The sequence below is a fragment of the Macaca nemestrina genome, chromosome 5 (genome assembly GCF_043159975.1).
Source record: "Macaca nemestrina isolate mMacNem1 chromosome 5, mMacNem.hap1, whole genome shotgun sequence".
NCBI lineage: Eukaryota > Metazoa > Chordata > Mammalia > Primates > Cercopithecidae > Macaca > Macaca nemestrina.
This window is the reverse complement of record NC_092129.1, coordinates 72,348,066-72,366,876: the sequence shown is the minus strand read 5'-3', so window position 1 is coordinate 72,366,876 and position 18,811 is coordinate 72,348,066. Positions and strand designations below refer to the sequence as shown.

Here is an 18,811-nt window from a genome sequence, read left to right as displayed (position 1 = left end):
TTTGTAAAATAAATAAATAAATATGCCAATAGTGCACAAATAACTATCTTAAGTACACTAAGTTCAAAACTAGTCGATGAATTTGTGCTTGTGTCTTGGCAATCCAATTTTAACATATTTCTACATAACTGAGTTTATCCTAAATCTAATCTTCTATAATTTCCTATCCTTGAAAAGAATTCCCTAATGAATATTCATTTTCAAATACAGCAATTGTTTTGTTTTGTTTTTTTTTAACATAAACTGGATATTGGAAATAGTCTCAAGAGAAACTAGCTCCATGGTCACTTAATAAATTTTAATTGGTCAGGGATTTAGGACTAATTACTAGTACTTTTAATTACCTTTGAATTTCTATATTTCAGCACTTTTCTCATGATTCTTTGGTAACTAGCTCAGATTCTTAATGTTTTTTCCCTATTTGAAATATTTTCCACTGCTCATCCTCTTTGCCTAGCTGACTCTTTAGCTTTCAGGGCTCAGCTTAGACATCACAACTCAGGAGATCGTTTCTCAAACTGTCATTCAGATGTATATCTCCCTGGCATATTTCATAACTGAACTCTGTAATATTTCTTCACATTTGTATCAGTGTTTATAATTTTATATCAACTACAAGGTAACCTCCTTGAGAACAGGTATTTTATCATTTTTCTTCACACTTTATTAGTAACATCTAGAACAGTGAGGAATACATAGGAAATAATAAGTATTTACTAAATTTGTTAAACAAACTGATTTAGATTCTTGGTGCCATAGTTAATAACAATGTATTGTATGCTTGATTTTCAAGATTTGCTAAGAGGGTAGACTTTTAAGTGTTCTCACCATACACACGAAAATAAATACGTGAAGTAATGCATATGTTAATTAGCTTAATTTAGCCATTCTCCAATGTATAATTACTTCAAAACATCCTGTTGTCCACTATAAATATATAGGGTTTATGTTTTTCAATTTGAAAAAATAAATACATATTTTATTAATGTTTCTATTCTCCATGATGTGAGCTCAATGAGAACAGAAGATTTTCTTGTCACTACAACTTGCCAGTTCCACACCCAGCTTCCAGCAGAAAGCAGGTACTTAATACACTTTTGCTAAATGAAGAATGGAAAACATCAGCAAAAAAAAAAATTCAATTCTGAGATGGTGACAATGGAGAAAGTTTCAATAAGCACACCTCAGATGGACGATGAGAATAGCAGACAACAATGTGGCCTGCAATGAAGTTTGGGTCAACCACAGGGAAGAGAAGAGATGACATTTCGACTTGACTGGAGCTGAAATGCACAAGTTTTTGGAAGTCCCTGAATGATAAAAGTCTGCATTTTTTTGCCCTTTTTAATGGCAAAACCAGTTACTTTTGCACCAACTTAATATAAAGGCGCTAGGAAAGTATACAAAATTCTGGTAACCCTCTTTGTACTTAATTAATTAATTACCTGAAGAAATCCATTTAAAATAAATTGATTGTATTTGAATGAATTTCATGGAATTCTGCTCATTTTTACACTGTTACATAGTGACAAACATTTCTGAAATGATCTCAAGGTTTTGTAGATAGAGACCAGCAAAGCAAAGACTACAGTCTCTTACTGAGCAATCCAAATTGACTGCCAAAGAGACTATGCCCAATTTGGATCAAGTATTTAACCTTAGTCCGAGTGTCTCTGGCCAAGGGAGCAAAGTGACATATCATTAAACTGGCTACTAAGTGATAAGACTTGACCTGTGACCTGTGGTGTGTGAGAGAGTTGAGTCTCCAGAGAGAAATGAATTGGGTAGATACCATCTAGGTAAACCAACTTTAACTCACTACTTTATTTCCTGACATCTTAAGCTTCAACTCTTCATGAAGGAATACCAAAAGCAGTTAAGGAATGTCCCCTGAAATTTCCCTAGAAAGTATCCAGACGCTATATGGACCACACCAAGCAAATTTGGGGAAGTAGCCCAGATATTTACTTGCCCAACTTATTTTAGTCTTTAGCCAAACTCCATAACTATGCTTTCCTTATGCTGAAGTATTTTTAAAAAACTATCCAAGGGCCCTTTTTTTGATGTCTGAAAACTACCTATGTTAATTCCCAGTGAACTCTTGCCAAATATGCCAGATATGGGGATTAATATTATTTGCATTGACTTTTATGCTGAGAGTTGTAGTGTTTTATCCTGCTTTACAACCAAAATACCTCTTCACTAAGCCTTCCTTTATTTAGAGGGAATCATTTAGAAGGATAGAAATTCAAATCAGAAGCCACAGAGATTTAGAATCCACAAATCAAAAAGTAAATGCCTGCATTGGCCATGACTCTCATATCACTTTGGAACAACTCCTCAAATAACTTTTTTCTGGAAATACTGCAAGAGAGAGACATAAGTGCATAGACTTTATTTATGGTTTAACATCAGTTACAAGAGACAGATTGCAGAGACTTCTTCGTGTCTAGTCCTTTAGGTTTAATTTGGTCACTCTGAGACCATTTTAGCACAGACAACAGCAAGTTGGCCACACCCATATTTGTGTATTTGTGTCAGTCCTTAATTTTTGAGTCATGTGGAACAAGAAAAAATCTCGCCCTGACTCCCCCAACTCCTACCACAATTCTAGACAATTGTTCATCTCTACAACCCAATCAGTTATCCCAGAGCCTGATTCGAATACTTGAGTCTGCAATCAAGCCAGAATTTCCTTTCCCATTCTACCACTACTTATTGCCACCAATACGTTGTCTAAAACATTGGATTTTTAAAAAGGCAAAATGTTCTCCCTCCTCTTCCAGCACTCCAATGTCTTCTCAAGAGAGCCTAACCTCAAGCCAGCTGGCGCAGGCACCTGCAATCTTCAGGATCTAATTGCAACATCACAAAGCAAGGCAAACAAGGGTGAGTTGGGAGTTGAGAGGCAATACATTAATAACTGGCATAGTCTCCTCCTTTATATCTGCCGTATCTACATATCTATATCGACATCGATGATATTACAGCCACCCCCGCTTCTACTTCTTGATTCCCAGACCCAGGTCTTATGACTATGGGGGAGAAAACATCCCGTAGTGCTGATTCAAAGAATATACTGTGTCCTGTAAGATAAAAGCCCCTCCTCTCAAGGTGTAGTCTTCTAAGTAGCATTGTCACTGAGACCTCAGGAAGCCATTCCACCTTTCCAGTAGACCAGTTGATAGTGGATGTCTGAAGACCAGGGAATTCCCTGGGCATGAGACACTGCTGCACTTCCTTCACTATGAATGAGTTCCTTGATCAGAGGAGTGGTGGCTCAGGCCTGTAATCCCAGTACTCTGGGAGGCCGAGGCAGGAGGCGGATCACATGAGGTCAGGAGCTGGTGACCAGCCTGGCCAACATGGTAAGATCCCGTGTCTACTAAAAATACAAAATTAGCCGGGTGTGGAGGCAGGCACCTGTAATCCCAGCTACTCAGGAGGCTGAGGCAGGAGAATCGCTTGAACCCAGGAGGCAGAGGCTGGAGTGAGCCAAGATTGTGCCACTGCACTCCAGCCTGGACAACAAGAGTGAAACTTTGTCTCAAAATAAAAGAAGAAGAATGAGAAGCAATGCTGAGCAGGATCTCATGACTGTAGATAGTGTATTTTGTGAGTTTGTGGACAGTGGTACTGGCGAAAATGTCACAGTCAGGGAAGATAAATTTATATGCAGAATACACACCTTATCCAGTGAAGGTGGCTGTGCACCCACCGTGATGGAAACAGTTTGGTGTAACCTCTCGCCACCATGCCTGGGACTGGATCCCCCAGGCTTCAGTGCTACATTGAGGATCCAGCCTTACTCTCTCTTTTGGGGAGGCTGAGTACTCAGCAATAATCAGTAGCCACAGCAGCCTATTTTAAGGGAAAGCCTCTGTTGTTCTGCTCATAGAGACACTTCATCTCTGTCATCACGGTCTCTCTGTTCTGAGGTCATCGAAAATCAAGCACTGAGGGGGTGCAGGAAGAGGCAGATTGATCTCCACCTAAAGTTATCCATCTGATTATTGAGATTGTTAAGAAGAACAGCTTTCAGGCCGGGCGCGGTGGTTCACACCTGTAATCCCAGCATTTTGAGAGGCCAAGGTGGGCAGATCACCTGAGGTCAGGAGTTTGAGACCAACCTGGCCAACATGGTGAAACCCTGTCTCTTCTAAAAATACAAAAAAATTAGCCAGGTGTGGTGGCAGGTGCCTGTAATCCCAGCTTCTTGGGAGGCTGAGGCAGGAGAATTGCTTGAACCCGGGGGAGGTAGAGGTTGCAGTGAGCCATCATGTCACTGCACTCTAGTCTGGGTGATAAGAGCGAGATTCCATCTCAAAAAAACAAAAAAAAAAGAGAAGAAGAGAAGGAAAGAAAGAAAAAGAAAGAGAGAAGGAAGGAAGGCAGGGAGGGAGGGAGGGAGGGAGGGAGGAAGGGAGGGAAGGAAGGAAGAAAGAAGGAAAGAAAGAAGGAAGGAAGGAAGGAAAGAAAGAAAGAAAGAAAGAAAGAAAGAAAGAAAGAAAGAAAGAAAGAAAGAAAGAAAGAAAGAAAGAAAGAAAGAAAGAAAGAAAAAAGAAAAGAAAGGAAGGAGGGAAGGAGGGAATGAAGGAAGGAAAGAGAAAGAAAGAAAGAAAGAAAAAGAAAGAAAGAGAAAGAAAGAGAAAGAAAGAAAAGAAAGAAAGAAGGAAGGAAGGAAAGAAAGAAAGAAGGAAGGAAGGAAAGAAAGAAAGAAAGAAAGAAAGAAAGAAAGAAAGAAAGAAAGAAAGAAAGAAAGAAAGAAAGAAAGAAAAGAGAGAGAGAGAGAAAAGAGAAGAACACCTTTCTCCAAAATCCTCTGCAAAATTCAGGACTCCTATTTTGCCTGTCTCTGGAATGCTACAATCAGGAGTACTTTCAGTCCATCTCTGCATTTTTGTCTTTTCCATTGTTTCTCTTTTTCATGTGCAGTTCTGTTCATTATGAATAGAATTTTAAATACTCATTTTTAGGAAGAAAAATGTGATTGTTGACATCCAACTTAAAATTAGATGTTTTCATCATGGAAGACATAGTGCCGTGACACACTCTTTGCTATATCATTAGGCATTTCCTGTGGCTGTGACAATTAAGTGGGTATTTACTTTTAATCGGGTTATAGCTAAAGTCATGTGGATTATACATGTAGACCACTACTTTAACCTGTGTCCCAATTCCATGTTCCCCCTAGCTTTCAAGATTTAAAATCTGATTGAGTTTTTCAGTTACAGCCTTTAAAAATATATCCCTCCAAATTTAAAAACTTGTGTTAGCAGTGCACTTTTCAGTTACTCAAGAACTGTCCCATCCTTGAGCCTGGCATGGACTTAGAGTGAAATTTCCAGGACTTCTAAAACTGTAATTTGAGTAGAAATTATCTGAACATATTATTAAAATGAAGAATCTGATTAGGTATATCTGGCATGGAACTTGAGATTCTGCATTTATAACAAATTCCTAAGTGGTGTTGATGATGAAATGCCAGTCTGTAGGACCATATTTCGAAAACAAAGGAGTAAACACACAAAACATGTGCTTTTCTGGAGCATGCTTTTATCAGTTTATGGAAGCCTGTTGTTAAATTTTCAGGCATTTTGCAAGCTGGTTGTTAAACATAGTGGTTATTTAAAGTTAAATTATATGAACTTCTAATTAAATAAATAATACTAAAGCAAAGGAAATAAATATGCAAAACTTATCATGTCCTAATTAATTTCCTACATTTACTTTGACCTATGCCCTTGAAGTTATTCACGTCTATCATGCCTGTGCGATGAAAATATTTGTAATGGTGTCCCTCAGTACATCTCTTTCCAGCTGTATTTCGGTGACATTGCATTGGTAGTCAGAAATGGCCACAGTGGTAGTATTTATAGCACGAAAATTGGCAAACACTACAAATCAGTTCCCTACTTTTTTTTCAAACAGCCTGTTGTGAAAACATTTGCCAGCACACCACTGGTCCATCAGCAGAGCCTCGGTCCTTTAATCTAAAATATTACCTTAGTCCATTCTGACTCCTATAACAAAAATACCATAAAGTAGGTAATTTATAAATAACAAATTTATTCCTTGCAGTTCTAAAGCCTGGGGAGCTATAGTCAAAACACCAGCAGATTTGATGTCTGTTGAAGGCTCACTCTCTAGTTCAGAGATGGTGCCTTCTCACTTGGTAGAAGGAAGAGGCAGCTCTCTGGGCCTTTTCTCTAAGGTCGCTAATCCCATTCATGAGGGTTCTGCCATCATGACCTAAGTATCTCCTAAGGCCCCACACTTTAATACTATTGCATTGAGGACCATGAACATTCAGACCATAGATACCCAAAGGGTAGACGAGGTAAACACAGAGTAACTCCACTCAAATCCCACTTGAAAGACAGAGAAAAAGGTCCCACTTTATTTCTTCCATATCTGAAAAGAACAGTACTCAGCACTGAAACGCATAATGACTAGGACAAAAGAACACATTTAGGGGCAATTGAAATTTGTGGGAATGAACACATGTTTAACCTGGCTGTTATGAGTAGCTCAGAACTTAACATAAATATTTTGATGATTATATTTTTTCTGCATTCATACCTTAAATAACACATTTATATTTGTTTTTAGTGATAATGTTCTTGTCACATTATAATAAATCAAAGGGTTTTAAAAAATATTTCTTTGAAAGCTCTGGCTCTTTTGCCATGCCAAGTAAATGGTTTTTCATTTAAAAGCTCCTTTTGCAGTGAAATTTTTGAGACTCTGTGGATTAGAATGTATGCGGGTTTTAGAAATCCATATTAATACTCAAAAACATAGCAGAAACTAAAGTACTCTCTGACAGTTCCTGGCTTTATTTACATTTTAATTGGTGCATATCTTCATATGCTTACCTTCCCATGGAGTTTTACAGGTTCTAATTTTGTCTTACACATATTTTTAGCCTTGATATATGTAGGAACACAGGGTAAAAACTTATCTCTAATAATAGACTCTAAATATATAAAATCTATTGTTTAATCTGTAAATACTTCACTCATTTAAGCTAAATTCAAATATTTCCTCACTCCCTCAATCTCCATTGATCAAAAAAGCTCAAAATAATCTCACCCTCCTCACCTCTGAGTTCCTGTAGTATTTTCTGCTTGGAGAAGAAAATCCACCAGAGCACCATTCCCACAGGACTTTATTCAAAACTCTCTGGCAGGAGAAGACAAGACTGTGAAGGAGGGTAGAAACACTCTAAATCGGGGAAGGGAGTGGAATATTTTAGGAAGTTTTGAGGTTGGTCAAAGTTCAACTCTTTCTGGAAATGCTTCTTCTTTCCAGAGGGATTTTTCATGTGGATTAGCAGCCATTGTTTGGGTAGCCTGGATTTGATCAAAAGAGTGAAGAGAAATAGTTAGGGTTTATGTTACATGCAAGAGAGGCTGGAACAGCTGCCAGGGACGGGCATGTGAAGGCCATAGTGGAAAAATCTCAGTCTCAAGTCCTTCAGTTTTACATTTATCTATCCACCATTTGTCTTTTTTAAATGTACCCTATCAGTCAGGGTTCTCTAGAGGGGCAGAACCAATAGACTAGATGTCTATATGAAAGGGAGCTTATTAAGGAGAATTGACTCATATGCTCACAAGGCGAAGTCCCACAATAGGCCATCTGCGAGGTGAGGAGCAAGGAAGCCAGTAGTGGCTTAGTCCAAGTCCCAAAACCTCAAAAATAGGGAAGCCAACCGTGTAGCCTTCAGAAGGCCCGAGAGCCACTGGAGTAAGTCCGAGAGTCCAAAAGTCGAAAACTTTGGCGTCTGATGTTCAAGGACAGGAAGCATTCAGCAGAGGAGACAGATGAAAGTCAGAAGCCTCAGCAAGTCTGTTTCCCCACCTTCTTCTGCCTGCTTTGTCCTAGCCATGCTGGCAGTTGATTGGGTGGTGCCCACACATACTGAGGGTGTGTCTGCTTCTCCCACTCCACTGACTCAAATGTTAATCTCCTTTAGCAACACTCTCACAGACACACCCAGGAACAGTACTTTGCATTCTTCAGTCCAATCAAGTTGACACTTAATATTAACCATCACACTAACTAAGGTGACCATAAAAATTATCCTTGACACATATATGAGTAAAAATAAATGCTATTAATAATTACACTGGGAAAATAGGCATGAACCACATAATCATACATTCAGATAGTTTTATCATTTTTTTTTCTGTTTGTTTACTCTACCCAATTAAATTCTAAGTCTCCATGTATCACAAACCAGTACCAAAGAGACCTTAAAAATATCACTTGATTGACTGGAGTAAAATGATAAATATAAAAGACTCTTTATACAGAGGATTCACTAATTATAGCTGCGATATCCTTTCAGGTAACTTTTTTCCAGTTCATATTTATTACACTCTTCCCGAGGCATACTTGCCGTTTGTGCCCTTACACATCAATGATACCGTGAGGTCATCCAGCTAGTTTCCCTGATACACACTACCCGATTATTTTCCCTCTTTTAAATTTCCAAAGAAAGAAAAAATATTACTTCTTTGTGTAAAGGAGAAAAGTAATATATATGAAAATTAGTAAATTGTACTGACTCTAGGCATTTCAATTTGTGGGAAATCACTGTACTTTTTAGTAGAACAGTCTTCAATTCAAGCATGATGGCTTTTTAATTATGTAACTATGAGATTTTTAAATTATACATTTTTTCAAGCCCAGTATTTACTGAAAATGTGTAAGTAAGTAAAAGGATTTTTATGTAGGTTACTTAGAACTATATCGTATCTATGAAATAGAGAAGATAAATAAGAAAATTTGATGGGACCAAATTACCTGAACACATAAATATTTCATCTGTTTCCCATTTAGAAAAAAAAAGAAAGAAAGAAAGAAAGGCAGAAAAGTGCAACTTGTTGCCAGAGCTCATTTCTCAGGGTAAACAGGAAATAGGTTAAGTTGGTAAATTAGGAGAATACAACATTAGAAAACCCACATCCAAAGTGCTTTGTATTATTAACTGATTTTATAAACCGTTTATTCTGCCTGTAAGTTTCTGTCTCCATAAGCAAAGTTGAATAAATTCATTCAATTCAGCCAATATTTAATAAGCATTATCCATATGTGGGAAACAGGCCATTGTTGAGGTATTTTGTATTAAAATATTAATAGAATAGGATACCTAAAACTGAGGGGGCTTATAGTCCCTGATATGGTTTGGATCTGTGTCCCCAGCCAAATCTCATGTCCCACTGTACTCCTCAATGTTGGAGAAGCAGTTAGGTGGGAGGTGATTGGATGATGGGGGCAGAATTCTCAGGAATGGTTTAGTACTATCTCCTGGTGCTGTTCTCATCATAGTGAGTGAGTGAGATCTGGTTGTTTAAAAGCCTGTGGCACCTCCAGCTCCTGCCACGTAAGACACCTGCTCCCTCCTTGCCTTCCATCAGGAGTAAAAGCTCCCTGAGGCCCCCCCTCTTCCCCCGCAGAAGCAGATGCTGCCATGCTTCCTGTACAGCCTGTGGAAACATGACCCAATTAAACCTCTTTTCTTTATAAATTCCCCCAGTCTCAGGTAGTTCTTTACAGCAGTGTGAGAACAGACTAATATAGTCATAGTCCTAAAGATAGAGACAAATATATTATCAACTGAGTCCAAATAACCCCACAGTTTAGGTATCTTCAGAGAAATGCATAAAGGATACTGTAGTTTACACAAAAGATAATTCCACCTGAGGAATCAGAAATAACTTTTGAGTTTGAAAAATAGTCAAATGATTCAAGCTAAGGAAAAAATTCACATTATTTTATTTTCAGCACTGGGCAAGTATTTTTAAATCATATTTTATTATAACATTGATTTATGATTACAGTTAATTTTGGAAATACACCAAATAAAAAGTAAAACAAAAATAACTCAGAATTCTAGCATTCTTAAATATCTGCTTCTATTTTTATATTTTGGGTTTTTTTCTATAAAGATACTTTAAAAATAGAATTTGAAATGAAAATTTATTAACCTGCTCTTTATTATTTAACATTATTAACTATGGGGATTGTCTCTGTCATCACATATATTTCAGAAACACAACTCTAAGTGGTTACAACATAATCTACTTTAAAATTTGTCTTTAGTAAAATATAATAGGAAAGAAAAACCTGTTTTCGTTTTTTAGTAGCACAAACACAACTATGATGAACTCTCTTACAACATATTATTGAGTGAATACATGCATTTTTCCCCTAAAATAAATGCTGAGAAGTGAAATTACTGAATCAAAGGAAATGAATATTTTAAGGCTTTTGATACAAGTAACTAAACTCCCTTTGAAAAAGACTGGTAATTTATGGGTCTGTCAACAATGTATTAGAATTTTCAATTACCTACAAACTCAAAGTTGCCATTATTACTTTAAAAACAAAATGACCAAAAAAAAAACAAAAAACAAAAAAACAAAAAAACCCACACTTGTCATATTAGTAGGTGAAAAACAGATTGTCACTTCATTTTGCATTTCTTTGATCTCTAATTGGGTTAAACATTTTCACACTTACTTACTCCTTCCACTTCTTTTATTTTTTTTCCTCAACTATTTATGTTGCCTTTAAGACTTTTTTTAAAATGCTGAAAGCTTATTGACTGTAGTAAACACTGCAAATATTTCCCAGATTTGCCTTTGCCTTTTAATTTTATCATTGATTTATTTTAATTTTTCTTTGCCCCACTTAATGATTTCCAACTATTAAATGACTTTTACCTGGAATTCTGAATCTCTAACACTAATATTGTAAACCTTTCATTTGCCTGATAAATCTTGGCCTATTCTTTTATTTGGAAATCATTTTGTACTTTTTTATGATACTCTTAATAAATAAGATTTTTGTTTTTACCTTACCAAAGAGCTCCATCTTTAAATTGAAACAGCCTTCTGAAATATTTTATATGATTTTAGAATATTTTTCTTTACCTTTGTGATTTTAAAAATTGCCACAAAATATTTAGAATGGGTGTCTTTTTAATGCTATTGCTTATAATAACTCATTCCTCTCAAACAGAACACACAAATATTTTTTTTCTTAGCTCAGTTTTAGCCCATATATCCGCTCTAGCTTCTGTTTTCTTGTTTCAGGGTCTTGCTGCTTCTTTTGTTTTCTTTGCTATATAGGATTTTTAGAAGTTTTATTTTACTTATAGGATCCACAGTGTTTCAGAAGACATACATTCTATTCTACTGTGTTAGCCTTTAAGTTTTTTGAGTTTTTCTAATTCCCATACTGGTCTTTGTTAATGTAATATTACATCAGCAATTATACAGCAATGGCTGTTAATGTTATATGTTTTAAATATCTTAATTTTAATTTAGAAAATATTTTTATTTTGTTCTTTTTGCTCAAGATTGCTTTAGCTGTTCAGGGTCTTTTGGGGTTCCACACAGATTTTAGGAACTTTTTTTTTCTAATGGTGTGAAAAATGTCATTTGTGTTTTCATAGGGAATGCATTGAATTTATAGATTGCTTTGGTTAGTATGGATATTTTAACAATGGCCATTTCATCCCATGAACAGGGGATATCTTTCCATTTTTTGTGTGTCTTCTTCAATTTATTTGATAAATGTTTTATAGTTCGTGATGTAAAGATCTTTTGCCTCTTTGGTTAAATTTATTTCTAGTGTTTTTTTTGTACTTGTTGTAAAAGGGATTGCTTTGTGATTTCTTTTTCAGGTAACTCTATATTGGCATATAGAAATGCTACTAATTTTTGTATGTTGATTTTGTATCCTACAACTTTATTAAATTTATTAGTTTCATTTTGGGTGGGGGTAGAGTCTTTGGTGTTTTCTGTATATTAGATCGGGTTGTCTGCAAACAGAGATAATTTGACTTTCTCCTTACTAATTTGGATGCCCTTTCTTTCTCTTGCCTGATTATTCTGGATAGAACTTTCAGTACTATGTTGAATGAAAGTGGTGAAAGTGAGCATCCTTGTCTTGTTCCAGATCTTAGAAAGAAAGCTTTTAGCTTTCCCCCATGTAGTATGAAAATAGCTATGGATTGTTTATGTATGTGCTTTATTATGTTGTGGTATGTTCCTTCTATACTTACTTTGTCGAGAGTTTTTACCAGGAAGTGATGTTAAATGTTATCAGATGCCTTTTTTGTTGTTTTTGCTTCCATTGAGATGATCAGAGGGTTTTTGTCCTTCATTGTATTGATATATTGTATCATGTTTATTGATTTGCATATGTTGAACCATCCGCATATCCCTGGGATTAAATCCATTTGATCATGGTGAACAATTTTTTTATATACTGTTGGATTCGATTTGCTAGTATTTTGTTAAGAATTTTTGCATATATTTTCACTGGAAATATTGTCCTATAGTTGTCTTTTTCTGTTATGGTGTTGTATTTTCTGGTTTTGGTGTCAGGCCGATGCTGGCCTCATAGAATGAATTTGGAAGAATTTACTCCACTTTGATTTTTTTGCAATAATTTAAGAAGAATTGGTTTAAGTTCCACTTTAAGTGTTTTGTAGAATTTAGCTGTGAAGCCACCTGATCCTGGGATTTTCTTTGATGAAAGACTTTTTAATCACTGATTTAATTTTGTTACTTATTGGTATACTAAGATTTTGTATTACTTCATTATTCAGTCTGAATAAATTGTATATGCCCAGGAGTTTGTCCATTTCTTCTAGGATTTCCCATTTGTTGGTATACAATTGTTCATAATAGTATCTAATGATCTTTTGTATCTTGTGGTGCCAGACTCCATTTTCTTTTCTTTTCTTTTTCTTTTTTCTTTTTTTTTTTTTTTTTTTAGAGTTTGGTAGATTCTTTAGTTTCTTTAGAAACATACAATGTACCCAAGTTATAGCAAATAGTTCTATGCATAGGTACATATCAATTGCACTTTTATTTAATTGTTATTAGTAGACTCCTTTTTCATCTCTGACTTCATTTATTTGAGTCTTCTCTTTTTTTTTTCAGTCTAGCTAAAAGTTTGCCAATTTTGTTTATCTTCCCAAAAACCAACTTTTTTGTTTTTTAGGGTTTTTTTGTCTGTATTTTATTTATTTTTGCTTCAATATTTATTATTTTTTTCCCTTCCACTTATTTTGGGTTTGTTTGTTTTTGGATGGCATCACTCCACCTGACTTCCAAACATACCACAAAGCTATAGTAACCAAAACAGCATGGAACTGGCATAAAAACAGCAACATAGCAAAATGATACTGAACAGAAAGCCTACAAATAAACACACACAACTACAGCCAATTGATTTTCAACAAAGGTGCTAAGTACACCATGGAGAAAGAACAGCCTCTTTAATAAATGGTGCTGGGAAAAGTAGAAATCCACATACAGAAGAATGAAACTAGACTCTTATCTCTCACTATAAAAAAATTACTCAATATCAACTAAAAATTTAAACATAAGACCTGAAACTGTGAAGCTACTAGAAGAAAACATAGGAGAAAAGCTCCCTGAAACTGGTTTAAGCAAGGATTTTTTGGATAAAACCTCAAAGCATGAGCAACAAAAGCAAATACAGGCAAATGGGACTGTGTCAAGCTAAAAAGCTTCTGCACAGCAAAGGAAACAATCAACAGAGCAAAGAAACAACCTACAAAATGAAAGAATTTATTTGCAACCAATATCCAAAATTACAAGGAATTGAAACAACTCAACAACAACAAAGCAAGTAACCCAATTTTAAAATGGGCAAAAGACCTAAATAGATATTTATCAAAAGAAGACAAATAGCCAACAGATAAGTTTAAAAATGCTCAGTGACTGTAATTATCAAGGACATGCAAATCAAAACTACAAGGAGATTAGGCACTATCCAATTAGAACAATGGCTATCAAAAAATCAAAAGATAACAAGTGTTGGAGCCTTTATACCCTTTACACACTGCTTGTGGGAATGCAAATTAATATAGTTATTATGGAAAACATTATAAATGTTGCTCAAAATATTAAAAATAGAACTACTATGTGATCCAGCAATGCCACTACTGGGTATATATCCAAAACAAATGAAATCAGTATGTCAAAGAAGTTATCTGCACTCTATGTTTATTGCAGCATTATTCCAATAGCCAAGATATGGAATAAACCTAAACATCCATCAACAGATGAATGGAAAAAAAAGTGGTAGATATATACAAAGGAGTATTATTTGGCCACAAAAACAGAATGCAATCTTTTTGGATGAATCTGGAGATTATCTTCAATCTCCAGAAAGAGAAATATTGCATGATCTCACTCATAAGTGAAATATACAGAGTTGTTTTCATAGAGGTAGAGAGTAGAATAATGATAACCAGAGAATGGGGAAAAGAGGTTTTGTGAGAGTTTGGTCAATGGGTACAAAGCTACAGTTAGGAGAAATAAGTTCTGGTGGTCTACTGCATCTATAGTAGGATGGCTAGAGTTAACAATAATGTATACTGTATATTTCAAAATAGTTAGAAAAGAGATTTTTGAATATTTGCATCACAAAGAAATGATAAATGTTCAAAGTGATGGATATGCTAATTATCCTGACTTGGTCATTACATAATGTATACATGTATGAAAACATCATCTTGTTTCCTGTAAATGTGCAGAATTATTATATGTCAATTATACATTTTAGAAAATAAAATATTGCATTTCAATATTCTTCATCATTCCACTGAATCACAATATACTACAGTTAATGTTATTCCTTTTTTTATCTCCTCAGCCTGTCATTCAACTTCTGATTTCCATTTCACTTCTGTGAACTGGTGTTATTAAGTGATTTTTTAAAAGAATATCATAGAGGTGGCACTTTTATGTACCATTTCTATATCTGAATATATTTTTATCTCCCTTAACAAACAAAAGACAAGTTGGCTAATTATACAATTATTAGATCAAATTATAATTTTGCAAAATATGCTCTATATTTTTGGCATTTTAGATTGCATCAAACATTTTAGTAGATGATGTTTTTTTCTCCATGGTTGTTTATAAGGAGCTTGTTATACTGAAAGGGGTTGGTCATTTGATTTTTTAATTTTGCTTTCTTTGTACAGACTCAGGCTATGTCATAGTGTGAATCTGTTCTCATTATTAATGAGCCTTTCAATTTGCACATGCAAGGTAGTTTTAATTGGTTATAGCTTTAACTATTATTTCTCTCATTCATTTTTAATATTTTTTCAGCAATAAGATCAGTTTTTTTATTTTCTTATTGCTGTCATTTACCTCCGCATTCTCAAAAAACTTCTAAATGTTATCCTCCAAACAACTCTTCCCATTTCTCACTTTTTAATTCTGACAGTTACCCAATCCAGGGTGGATTATTATTCTATTTTACTTGCTGTCCTTCTTTGTCTCAGATATATTTTTGGTCATCACATCCTATATCTCCCTTTAGGGTTTTTCGATTCTGTTTCACTGGAATGATGTATTGCTGCATTCTACTGGGATTTTTTGTTATCTACCTAATGTGTTCTAGTCAATGCTTTACTAATAATTTTTAAATTCACCTTCTCCCTCTGCGTCTTCATGAAGATGTTTCTTACCTGGTCCTGCACTGTTTCTTCACAGGATTTTATTACTTTTCTCTTTTTCCAATAAAGCAGAACGTATAGAGATGAAGCGTTTGCCAACAGATCTGTTATGTGATTTGCCCATGACACTGCTAATCTTATGTGAGTGACAGTTCAGTTGTGTTCTTGGGTTTACAGCTAGAGAACAGGTTACTGTGCAGGATCCCAAGGTCAGTATCTAGTCTCCAATGATAATTTATCTGGTGCAGTTTTGCTTCACTGGGGTTGATTCTTTTCTTCTATTCATTATTTCATTTCTCTGAGTTAAAAATAAATAAATAAACCTTATACACAGAATCCACTTTTGCCAGGCTTGTTCCATGTTTTTTTTGTGTGTGTGTGTGTCTTTTTTTCTTTTGTCCTCTATGTCTTGTTAATTGTTAGGTCAGTTATCGTTTTGTTTATTTTTATGTTGCCATTTGAGCTTTCACATTTGTCTGTGTCTTCTCAGATATTGGTGAGAAATTTAAAAGTGCTACATCTAGAGCTTCTGAGTGGAGGTTATTTAAAAATTAAACATAAACCCTCAGTTCTCACCCCTAGTGAAGTTCTTTCTCACTAATTCTTAAGTCCTGACTCTTCTAGCTGTATATTGTCCATTGTTATGGAATGAATTGTGTCCTCCCAAAATTTATATATTGAGTCCAAACTCCTGGTACCTCAAATGTCACTGTTTTTGGAGACAAGGTCTATTAAAGAGGTAATTGAGTTAAAATGAGATCATAAAAATGAGCCCTAATCAAACATGACTGAGGTCCTTTGAATAAAAGGAAATGTAAACACAGTTGGGTACAGAGGACAGACAACGTGAAGACTCAAGGAGAAGGCAGCCATTGACAAACGAAGGAGAGGGGCTTGGAACAGACCTTTGCCTTAAGCTCTCTCACACTTCCAGCCTCCCGGACTGTGAGAAAATAAATTTCTGTTGTTTAAGCACCAGTATGGTACTCTGTTATGGCAGCCCTAGTAGACTAATACATCCATTCTGTCTCCCGTACTGATAGAGGACCGTATCACCCACTCTCATCTTCCTTCAAACCCCCTTTCCCTCTTCCACCATCCTCACTCTCAGCTGACAATCCTGCTTATTATTTCACTGAGAAAATAAAAGCAATCAGAGAAGAACCTCCATGGACACCACCACCACTTCTACCCAGGAACACATACAGCATGTATGTGGAGCAAATATAGAACATATAGGACATCTGAAACCTTTCCATTGGCTGTTCCTATTGCTGAAGCACTCTTCCTTGAGATATCCCCAAGACCAATGTATTCCCCTCCTTCAAATAATTGCTCAAGTGTCACCTTCTCTGAGAGTTCTAGTCTGCCCAAACTAGTTAGAATAACAATGCACTTCCAATACCAAGCCCACCTGTACCCTGATTAATTTTTCCACAATACCTTCTAATATTCTATACAGTTTATGGCTGTATTATATTCATTATTTATTGTCTGGTCCAAGTATGTAAAAACATATGACTATTTGTTTGATAGTATATTTTATGCCTCCAGATCAATGTCTGGCACATGAGAGATATTTGTTTACATACCTCTCTATCTATTTAATAAATAGGTATTTATTAAATCTATTAATAAACTGAATATCTTCAAACAATACCAACTTTCCTCAACCCAAACTCTCTGTGTTGTTTGTATCATACTTATAAAATAGAAAGAAAAAAAAGATTTGATTTGGCATCATATAATGAAGAGCAACAGGGACACCACCTTTCTGGGCACAGCAATGGATTATCAGTTTCCTAGGACAATAATGGATTTGGCATTCTAATGAAACCACCTCACCTTCCTTACTAAGCAGAAGTGCCTTCTCTGCTACCTTGTACCTACAACCTATGAGGTATCCACATGAACATCAAGCGGCAGTCTCCCTAACTAAGCCACTATTCTTAACCTTCTTTACTGGTTTACAGGCTCTTCCTTCAAAGCTGTTCCACTCTGATTCTCATTGTACAGTACCTGCCAGGCTCATTCCCCAGGGTATGTTTCTGTTCTTTCGCCCTTATGCTCATTCTTCTACAAGATGAGGCAAAGTTACACAGAGCTCAAGGTTGTGAGATTTGGAGCCAAGTAGCCTGAATCTGGGTCCTCCCTCTGCCCCTTCCTGGTCAATTTGACTCGTCTTATCTTCAGTTTTCTTAGACGTAAAATGGACCTAATGAATGTAGAGTGTACAGAGTTTGTGAGGATTGAAATAGATGATGCATGTACACTATTTAATAGTGTGTTTGCAATTAGTAAGCACCATTTTCAAATAATGTTACCTGTATCACACATTTGTTACCAGGTATCAACAAATGTTACCTGTTGTTGCTAACTGGCTCTGGTATCCATCCAATACAAAAGATTATTTTTTTTCTTAGAAACCCTTGCAAGGGCAATTTGTTTCACCATGTTCCCTTTAAATTGACATCAGCTACACTAGAACTTTATTTTGTATGTTTTCTTGGATATTGTAACTTGGGCTGCAGAAAGCAGACACATTTCTAGGTAAAACTAATTTTTCTCTAACCCTGCCCTGCACCAAGCCTGCCTTTGGAGCTCCTAAATGCTTGATGACTATGGATATCAGGGTTATCACAGTCTCCAGTGGAGAATTGCCTGGCTACCTGACACTCAGCCTCCCCAGGAGAAAGTTTTTTTCTGCTTCATAGGCTGTGATACCTCTAGGACACCAACTAACTATCTGGATCTGCACTTAATTTTGGCTTATTAGATTTTCATCATTTTATCTCTAATGTCTCTGATCGTGAGCTAGATAGATTCATATGAAAATTCTCTAAATCTTATCAATTCTCTCCCACTTAGACACAAACCATGATTATATATAAAGATGACATCAAGTCATACAAATTAGTTTTCTCAATATATCCCAATGTATGACAGCTTCATTTGGTAACATTTTATTGATTCCCTATTATGGGCTAGTCCTGAAAAAAAAAATAATCATAGTTCCTGTTCCAGCATTTTACAGTACAATAAAGGAAACAAATCTTAAACAGTTACTCCCAAACACTGACAAAGTGGTGAATAAAATAGCCTGAAATACAATATAGTGGGTTGTTAATTTTATTATGTCCAAATAAAGTTGCTTTACCAATGAGTACTGTTATACTTTAAGAATGCTTCATTGTTTTAATAAGAATTTTTGGTGAAATCTGTTAAATTACTTCTTTATAATCAAAGAAATGTGTGAAGGGAGAAACCTGTCACTTCTCATCATAA

General features: G+C 35.5%; 1 long non-coding RNA gene across 5 annotated transcripts in view; it reads right to left on the bottom strand.

Moving 5' to 3' along the window:
• The window catches only part of LOC105489048 (uncharacterized), a 159,844-nt gene that overhangs the window by 94,425 nt on the left and 46,608 nt on the right, over positions 1 to 18,811 (bottom strand). For all 5 annotated transcript variants that reach the window (XR_011623470.1, XR_011623472.1, XR_011623469.1 and 2 more), the window contains one exon: positions 7,105 to 7,355. This is a non-coding gene — a long non-coding RNA (uncharacterized lncRNA). The remainder of the gene's footprint in view (positions 1 to 7,104; positions 7,356 to 18,811) is intronic.